The sequence below is a fragment of the Plecotus auritus genome, assembly GCF_963455305.1.
Source record: "Plecotus auritus genome assembly, chromosome: 4".
Classification (NCBI taxonomy): domain Eukaryota; kingdom Metazoa; phylum Chordata; class Mammalia; order Chiroptera; family Vespertilionidae; genus Plecotus; species Plecotus auritus.
Genome location: NC_137775.1, coordinates 144,481,880 through 144,491,383, shown reverse-complemented (window position 1 = coordinate 144,491,383; position 9,504 = coordinate 144,481,880). Strand labels below are relative to the sequence as shown.

At 37.7% G+C, this 9,504-nt stretch overlaps 1 pseudogene across 1 annotated transcript; it reads right to left on the bottom strand.

Annotated features, from left to right (window-relative positions):
- Nucleotides 1-1,668: 1,668 nt before the first annotated feature.
- Nucleotides 1,669-6,813, bottom strand: LOC308246852 (EKC/KEOPS complex subunit TPRKB-like; annotated as a pseudogene). The gene is made up of 2 exons: nt 6,724-6,813; nt 1,669-2,216 (listed from the first exon to the last, which is right to left on the bottom strand). The product of its transcript is annotated as an EKC/KEOPS complex subunit TPRKB-like (transcript).
- Nucleotides 6,814-9,504: the final 2,691 nt, after the last annotated feature.

Sequence of the window (9,504 nt, the reverse complement as noted above, 5' to 3'; positions counted from 1 at the left end):
AGTCACACATCTCTAAGGAGACAAACAAAGGAGAGAATGAGCAAGTATGTCAGTTTAACACTAAACCTTGCGCTATTAACATCTCAGGAAATTGTGCACTGAATATTTTTATGATTGTTCATAGAAATTGGCAACTTAGATCATTGGTATTATAAATAATCTCTAAGCATTGTTAGATTTTACCAAAGTTGTCATTAAATAAAACAAGTTTTTAAAATAGGCATGTAAAGACATTATGAAAATTGGTATTCTTTTTGGCTCCCGAACTATTTATCTCTGTCATCGTAGGTTAATTAGCATTTCCTGTACCCTAAATAATATTGCAAATGAAGAAAAAAATAACCCTAGCTGGTTTGGTTCAGTGTATAGAGCGTCGGCCTGTGGACCAAAGGGTCCTGGGTTTGATTCCAGTCAAGGGCACGTACTTGGTTTCAGGTTCCTCCCTGGCCAGGGCCCTGGTTGGGGCTCATGTAGGAGGCAACCAATCAATGTGTTTCTCTCACATCGATGTTTCTCTCTGTCTTTCCCTCTCTCTTCCACTCTTCCTAAAAATTAATGGGAAAATATCCTCGTGTGAGGATTTAAAAAAATAATGAAAATTAAAATAATAAAATAAATTATAATCTGTAAACTATTTAGCAAATGTTAAACAATTAAGAATTAGCTATATCTTTCTTTGTATAAATGGTCAATTCCAAGGCTAGGTCATGAAAAAAGACAAGATGAATGTGGAGTACCTGTGGTATCAGAGAGTAAGGACATGCTCAAAAAGAAGAAGGCATGGCAAGGAGCCAAGGAGCCAACCTAGAGGAAGTCCCAGAATCCAGAGCTGGAACAAAATGAGAAACAAAATAAATAAAAACAGTATGGATTGTAATCCAATATTATAATAAATATCCACGAGCCCTTACTGTCATAAATAAATAATAGTATAAATAAATGGGAGAGATGAGACAACTTTTGTTGTTGTTATTATCAGTCCTCACACGAGGATATTTTTTTTTTAATTTTTTTAGAAAGAGTGGAAGGGAGGGGAGAAGGGAAAGAGAAGGAGAAAAACATAGATGTGTGAGAGAGATATCCATTGGTTACCTCCTGCACATGCTTCGACTGGGATGGGAATCGAACCTGCAACCCAGTTACATGCCCTTGACCAGGAATTGAACCCAAGACCCTTCGGTGCAAGGACAAGGCTCCAACCAGTGTGCCACACCTGCCAGGATAGAGACAATTCCTTTTTAGAGAAGAATTGTAATCAGTAAATGTAGAAGGAATGAGGGAAATGGCCACAAGGGCACCACAGTAATAACTGTTGCAATCAAAATCCACTAATGGATGCTAAAATTACAAGGGGAAATTGTAAATTAACAGTGGAGAAATCTGGCAAACAACACCTTCACCAAGTAACCATTTATATGGATATATGTTCTTTGGCTAATCCTTTACCTTCTTTCACCCAGTCCCTCCTTCCCCCTCCCCACATTTTAAATCAAAGTCTTCATAGTATCATTTTAGAAACTTGCTATCATAATTCTAAAATTAGCCTTAAAATTAAGAGGAAACATATGATTTAAATAAAAAGAGCATTATTAACCACATCATAAAACTGTAATAATTTTTATATGCTGAAATTTTTAAGTGTTTGTCATTTCACAAAACATTTGTTGTTTACATTCTACAAATGATACCATTCGATAATTTCCCAGTATTTTCCTCTTGTGAGGATAGTTTGTATATCTTTTTGACTTCTGTAATTTATTATTCAGGAAGATTTTTCAGAGAAACTTTTTATCTGAAATATTAGGTCTTCTTAATTTATTTTCTCCATTTTCAATGTAAACATTTAGAATTGAACTGCCATTTGCTGAGATACCAATTGTTTCAAAGCCTCTGAAAGATTATCATTTGGGGAAAGGCCAGAAATCATTTCAATGGAGTCCTCATCTTCATTTTTCCCAGTTTATAGAGGAGAACTGCTTTGTTTGCTGCCAGAGGTATCTAAAATGGATCGATGATCACTGTAGAGTTTATTAATGAAGCATCAATGGCTCCTTCCATAGCCTTTTTTCTCAGGTCTCCAGGTTTGGTTTGGTTTGGTTTTGTTTTACATCCTTAAATAACAGAAGAGTCTCCCCGCATTCAGGAAGTAGGTCCAGCTGATGCTGCCTTTCATAGATAGCAGGATTTGCCACATTCCCAGTCCATCTCTTAAAATTCTAATAAGTAAAAGAGTATCCTAAGGACACATGAAATGGAGTAAATAACCTGGAATCATCTATGAACAGAATGATAGAGGTAGATAAAAATTAGTCAATAATCCTATTAAATACATAATACACAGATAATTTTTTCTTTAGAAAATAATCTATTTAGATTACTAGTAAGTCAATAAGCAATGATATACTAATTCCAGATATACTAAAAGATAAAAGGCAAAAAATAAAATCATAGCCCTGACCGGTTTGGCTCAGTGGATAGAGCACTGGCCTGCGGACTGAAAGGTCCCAGGTTCGATTCCAGTCAAAGGCATGTACCTTGGCTGCGGGCACATCCCCAGTAGGGGGTGTTCAGGAGGCAGCTGATCGATGTTTCTCTCTCATCGATGTTTCTAACTCTCTATCCCTCTCCCTTCCTCTCTGTAAAAAATCAATAAAATATATTTAAAATAAAAAAAAATAAAAAATAATAATAAAATCATAAAATATTTCAAGAAAACATAGGTGTGTCTAAACCTGTTTGGGTCACTAAGGGCTTTTCAGGCAAGTGAATTTACAAAGAAAATGAGAGAAATAATTGCAGAAAAAGTAATTACTGCTCCATTTAAAATACCATAAATATGTCAAATATGAAACTGGGGAAATTTTAGCAATACGTGTTGAGTAAAGAGGAATTACTATAAAACAACTATGAAAATTATTTATTCATTTATCTATACATTTATTCATTCAAAATATATATATTGAGCAACTCCTCTATACCAACTAGAATACAGTAGCAAACAAACCAGACTGCTCCCTATATGAAGCGTACAGTCTAGTGGGGCAGGTTGGAGATGGGGCATAAGCAATAAGCCAATAATTAGAAAATATGTATCATCTTGGTAGTACCGTAAAGAATGAGAACACTGGCTATGAGGGAGAGATGTGCAGAGTGGGGTCAAAATTATTTTGTGCCAGGTATTCCGGGAAGGCTCTGATACCATCTGTGTTTGAATAGAGACCTGAAGAACGTGAGGGAGGAAGCCAGAGAGATGTCTGCAAAAGGGGCTTCCAAGCACCAGGAGCAAGGAGAAGGGAGGGGCGAAGTCCAGGGTGAGAAATGCCTGGCGTGCCTAGGACTTGCAAGGAGCTCAGTGTCAGGACTGAGTGAGCAAGGGAGTGAGAAGTACGGGTGGCTTGGGGTGGTGAAGTAGATTACGTAGAGCTCTTTTTATTTAAATCGTATTTGTTTCCTCTTAATTTTAAGGCTAATTCTAGAATTATGATAGCAAGTTTCCAAAATGATACTATGAAGACTTTGATTTAAAATGTGGCCATTTAAACGACTTTAGTTTTTATTTTGAATGAAGTACAATACATTTGGAGGCTTCTGGATCGAAAATATGTTTTCATTTGTTCAACAAATATAATGATGACTTTGTGCTAGGCACTGGTCCGAACTGACATGCTTATGTCCTAGTAAAACAGGAATATATGAAACAAATAAATAAATGAGTCAAATATACAGGCTACTGGATAGTAACAGTGATGTGGAGAAAATAAAGCAGGCTTGGTAAGGACTGGCCAGGGAAGGCTTCATGGAGAAGAGACAGCAGAGTCTGACCTAGGCTTACAAAGGTCATTCTGCCTCTGTGTAAAGAATTTCCTGGGACTTGGGGGTGAGGGGGGGGGCAAGTGTGGGGGTAGGAGGCATTGGGAGGCAATTGCAATATTCAGGCAAGGAGAGCTGTGTCCTGAATTAGGGTAAGAGGGAAGTAGGAGGTTTTTTGTATATGTTTCAGGTACAGTCAACGTAATGCTTAAATGAGTTGACTTTGAAGTGCCTATTAAGACATCCACAAGGAGATAGGGCAGGAAAGCAAGCAATGGAATATAAGTTTCTCATGTGAATGAGAGACCAGATATTAGTAACCTATTTTCTCTGCTAGGGACACTGAAAGAGATTCCCATAATCATCTAAGTGTAGAGTCACATGGCTTTCCCGAATCTTCCAAACATTAGAGCATTGTCTCCTCAGAATAAATGTATATGAGAGCATTATAGAGAGAGTGAGAACTGATAAATGTCTCTGAAAATATGAAAAGAATGAAGTTGTGGTAAGAGAGTCTGATTTGACCTCAGCTCTGCCATTTAGTAGTGCTGTGATCTTTGATAAGTCTGTTCTCAGTCTCTCTCATCCTTTTTTCTTTCCTCCCTCCTTCCCTCCCTCCCTCCCTCCCTCCCTCCCTCCCTCCCTTTTTTCCTTCCTCCCTCCCTCCCTTTTTTCCTTCCTTCCTTCCTTCCTTCCTTCCTTCCTTCCCTTGCAGTTTGCAGTCAGAGGAGCCATTACAAATTAAGATGTCCAACTCTAAAGTGGAAGTGGACTGTTGTCCTGTCTAGGTTAAACTAAGAAGTTCTTTGCTATTTTTTAAATTATTTACTTATTTGTTTGTTTGTTTTTAATCCTCACCCAACATATTTTTCCATTGATTTTTAGAGAGAGTGGAAGGGAGAGGGGGAGAGAGAGAGAGAAGAGAGAGAGAGAGAGAGAGAGAGAGAGAGAGAGAGAGAGAGAGAGGAAAGTATCAATGTGAGAGAAACACATTGATTGGTTGCCTCCTGCACGTGCCCAGCACCCCCAACCCAGGCTGGCAAGGAGCCTGCAACCGAGGTAAGTGCTCTTGACCAGAATCCAACCTGGGACCCTTCAGTCCACAAGTTGACCTGTTGCAGAAGACCAAAGAAAAACCAAGCGATGCTTTTAAAGAAGAGGAGTGACACTGTTTAATACACCGGCGGACACAGGGAATAGCTTTCCAAATCTGAGTGCTGAAACATGCATGGGGCTTCTTTTTATATCTCCCTGTGGTCTTTGTCCCACAAATATGGATTATGCTTCCGGTCCTTTTCGCGGGCCTTGCAAGAAGGCAACCAGGTGTTGGGGGGTCTCCAGGCCATATCTGATGGTCTGACCTGGTGCCAGGGTTAATAACCCTCCCTCCGGGGCAGTGCACTGTTCACAGTAACAGGTTCTGCAAGACCAGTATCTGGGAAGGAGGTAGTGACTTAATTATAGGTTATTAAGAATGTATACTGAGCTTGCATGGATTCAGATCACTATCCCCCAAATATCAGGGTTACATTGGAATTAGCCCTTTTTAGCCTTCTCAGACCCTCTATCCACTGAGCCAAACTGGCTAGGGCCTTTGCTGTTTTTTTAACGTGTAACCTCCTGAAACACAGAGAGGACTTCAGGGAGACTTGGGGTTTCTTTGACTGGAGGTGATTGTAATTATTGCTCTCTGTGCTCCCTTAGGCATGACTGCTTGTAAGTGAAAATCTCAGAAGGTCCGCCGACACAAGGTTGCTGCGAGAGTGGGGCTTGTTGGAAATGTTTGACATAGGAAGTGCTGTGTGCCAGCTCTTCTATAGGCAAAATACTTTCATGTCTTTTATAAATAGGTTTCAAATGGTTAAAACACAGGATGACTTTGATGGGGGCTAACACCATGATCAAAATGGTCATGGAGTTAAACCCATCTGGAAGTAGCCTCTTTATTTCGGCTTCTGCCTGTTCTGTAAAGGGGAATGAAGGGAATCTCTCAGTTCAAAGAAAATAAAGCTGAAAACTCATTTGCTCAGGAGTGTTTTATTGTTTTGTTTGGGTTTGGTTTTTGCTTTCTTAGAGCATGAACAAGGAATATTTGGTGACAGTCTACTTCTCCGCTACCAGTGGCTAGTGGCAGGAGAGGCAGAACACTGCCCTGGCCAAGTCAGAACAACAATCTGGTCAGTTTACCAACCCTTCCAGTCCAAGCCCAGGCTGGCTCAGAGGATGGTTTTGTGACTTTAGAAATGGATGTTTTGATGGCGCATCTTTAAAGGATAAAACAATGAGTTAATGGGTCCTTAGGGAGTCATTTGGCTAAGGATTAAGTACTGATCAAACCAGTACTTAAAAGTGAAAGTCTGACTGAATTAACCAATTGCTTTTGTGTCCACAGAATTCATTTTCTCGTTCTCTTTTTCTTTCTCCCTCCCCTCTTTCATCACACCCACACCACTTAGGTCCTTCCGTGACCGAAAGTAGCACAATCACAGGTTTATTCCTCTAAAGCTTATTTGTGCTCACGCTTCAGGCGCCAACATGACAGCATCTCCACCCAGTTTCAGCAAGCCACCAAATTCTTGCATTTGGTACCCGACCCCCACCCCTGCATATAACCAGAAACAGTGACAGGATTATCTTGAAAATGAAGTAGCTGCCAGATACTGTTAAAATTTCCAGACCTTGAAAAAAATGCATCTTCTTTCCAGATTGTGCATTCGGTTAACAGAAGCCTCCATGTGACCAGTTCCATGTGCTCATTCAACTTTGGCGACATCTGGATGATGCCTGAACGTTTTTGGTGCTAAGAGCCTATTTAATTCATCATAAAAACAAATTGACCATGTTATATACTGAAGGCAGATTTCTTCATTACGGGCCCACCTAAGACAATGAATTAAAGGAACTAACTTTTACCTCACCAGGTATAGTTTTGGAGTCTGGTCTAAGAATCTGGTGTAGCATGTCAAAGTGAATAAAAAATTGCTGTTTTAATTGATTACACATTGCTATCCCCAAAGAAAAGCAACCAATATGAGACTCAAGGCTCAGAAATAAAGAACTTTGAAACAAAGGGGTGAAACTGGCTCCAGTTGCTTCCTGTAATATGTTCATTTTTTTCTCGTGGAAAATGATGATTTCCAAACACAACAATCTTTTAATCCAAGAACCTGCCTGAATATTTGTTCAACTGTTGTCTGAAAAGAGTTTGGCTTTCACACATCACTTACCACCCATGGATTCAGGAGAGACTAAACAGGCTATTCAAACATAGTCCAAGTTATGAAGAACTAGATTTCAATTGGGTGACTTTCTGTCCATCTTTCATCTAACAGTTGATATTCCACAAGAATTCTTTGCGAAAGATATATTCCTTTTCTAACATTCAAAAGAGATGCACATCTAAAAGCATCAAAATCTATATTAACATGCATGGTGATTTTAAAGAAAATAAAATTTATAACTTTTTTTGATTGGAGAAAATTTGTGATATCCCCTGCTATTTCCAACTAATTTTTGGCCATATCTTGTGGTTCATAAAAGTCAATGTTATGAACAACTAATCAAGAAGTGACTATAACATCAGCTCTTTAGTCTGAAATGTATCCTGAAAATTGGGAGTTAAAGGAAATAATTAAACATTTATCCTTTTTAGAAGAAACTATAGTTGATTTCCATTTGATAAAAGAAGGCCTTCTTTTCATAAGAGAATTCCAGCTAACAAATGGAGATTACAGAATTTAAAAATTATTTTCTTTATAATAAGTGAAGCTATCGATTTCGATTTGGTGGCTTTTAATTCATCTGCCATCCAACAAATTACAATTTAGTGAATTATCTGGGCTAATTCATTACATTAATAAATGAAAGAAGTGAATTGTCTGCAACCTTCAGTGATTCAGGCAAGAAACATCAGTGAGTGCCAGAACAATTAGGATATTCACAGGTGCCAAAGATTTATCCCAAAGAGTATTTGCTAATCACAAAGGGGTCTTAAAATAAGAAAGGTCACTGCCTGCACCAAATGATCCAGTATAGCAATACTACCAGACAGGGATTATGTAGCTCCTGCCATGATGCAATATTAGTTATATAGTGTCACCCTAAACATTCTTAATAAATATATTTAATTTGAATCTAATGAAGCCTTTATATACACCTAACATTTTCACAGGAAATACAAGGGATAGAAAAAGCAAGTTAAGTAATGAAACAAAAGGAGATAATCCAATCACACCCATAATATGGGACAGTTGTGTTGATCTTTTCAAAAAGTAAAAAAAAAAAGAAAAAAGATTGGAGGACTGATCTAGATTTTTAAAACTAAAAAAATAAAATAAATGCAACACATAAATTTGAATTAGATTGTGGTTCAAAAAACCATAAAAATGATTTAGGGTACAATTGAGAAAAGTTGAATATGGACTCACTATTAGAAGATGTTAAGATGGTCATCCTCTTCAGTGTAATATAGATATGTGTTTATGTGGGAGAACATTTTTGGAGATACTGAAGTATTCAGGAGTGAAAAACAATGATGTGGTCAAGGTATTTTCAAATGATTTGGTATGAATCATATTTAGATCAAGGTTTCTCAACTTAGCCACAACCCATATTTTGGTCTAGATAATTCTTTTCAGTGGGGTTTGGGGGATTGTCCTGTGCATTATCATACTATCAGCTCCCTCACCTCTACCTTCTAGATATTAGTACCACAAATGGCTTCCTCCCCAAGTTGTGACAGCCAAGGATATTTTCAAATATTACTAAACACACCCTGGTTGAGAACCACAGACTTAAATAAAACAAAAACATATAGTTAAATAATTATGGCAAAATGTTAGCAGTTGTTGGCTCTAGGTAAATGAGTATCTAGGTAATTATTAAGCTACTCTTTTAACATGGTGGGTATATGAGTCATCAGTATACTATTCTTTCAGTTCTCTGGAAATTTGAAAGGTTTCTAATAAAAAGATAGGGAGAAAAATGATGTCTTGATCTTATTTCCAGATATTCTGAATTGGCTTTGGATAGGAGCCGGGCATTTGTATTTTTCAAAATGCCTGCAGGTGAGGCTAAAGTGCAGACAGGGTTGGGGACAACTGAATATAAATGATTTTATAATATGCCATCTGAGTTTTGATATAACTCTAGGAAATATAAAAGGACTGTGAAACATAATGAAAAATAATGTAACATGACATTTAATTTATACTTCATGTATTAAAAAAAAAGGGAATACCTTTTACTGGTTTGTATCCACAGAAGAATGTGGGATTGTGATGTAATACCTTACTACTAAAAAGTGTGGTCCACAGACCAGCTGTATCAGTATCACATGGGAGCTTGTTGGAAATGCATAATCTCAGACTACATCCCCATACCTACTGAAGCAGAATCTGCAATTTAGCAACATCTCTACAGGTGATCTTATGCATATTCAAATTTGAAAGTGCTGGGCAATATGCAGAGAGATAGCTTAGATAATTTATGAAGTAGTCACATCAGTGAGCATTAAAGTAAAAACCAAACAACCAGTTAAAAAGTAAAAAACAAAAACAAACAAACAAAAAAAAACGTTTAGTCAAATAAATCATTGTGTATAAAGTCTGATTTAACTAATTGACTTTGGTGTTGAACAGAACCATATCACAAAGCCCATGCTCTCCTTCTTCCTCTGGTGTGATACCTTCTCTT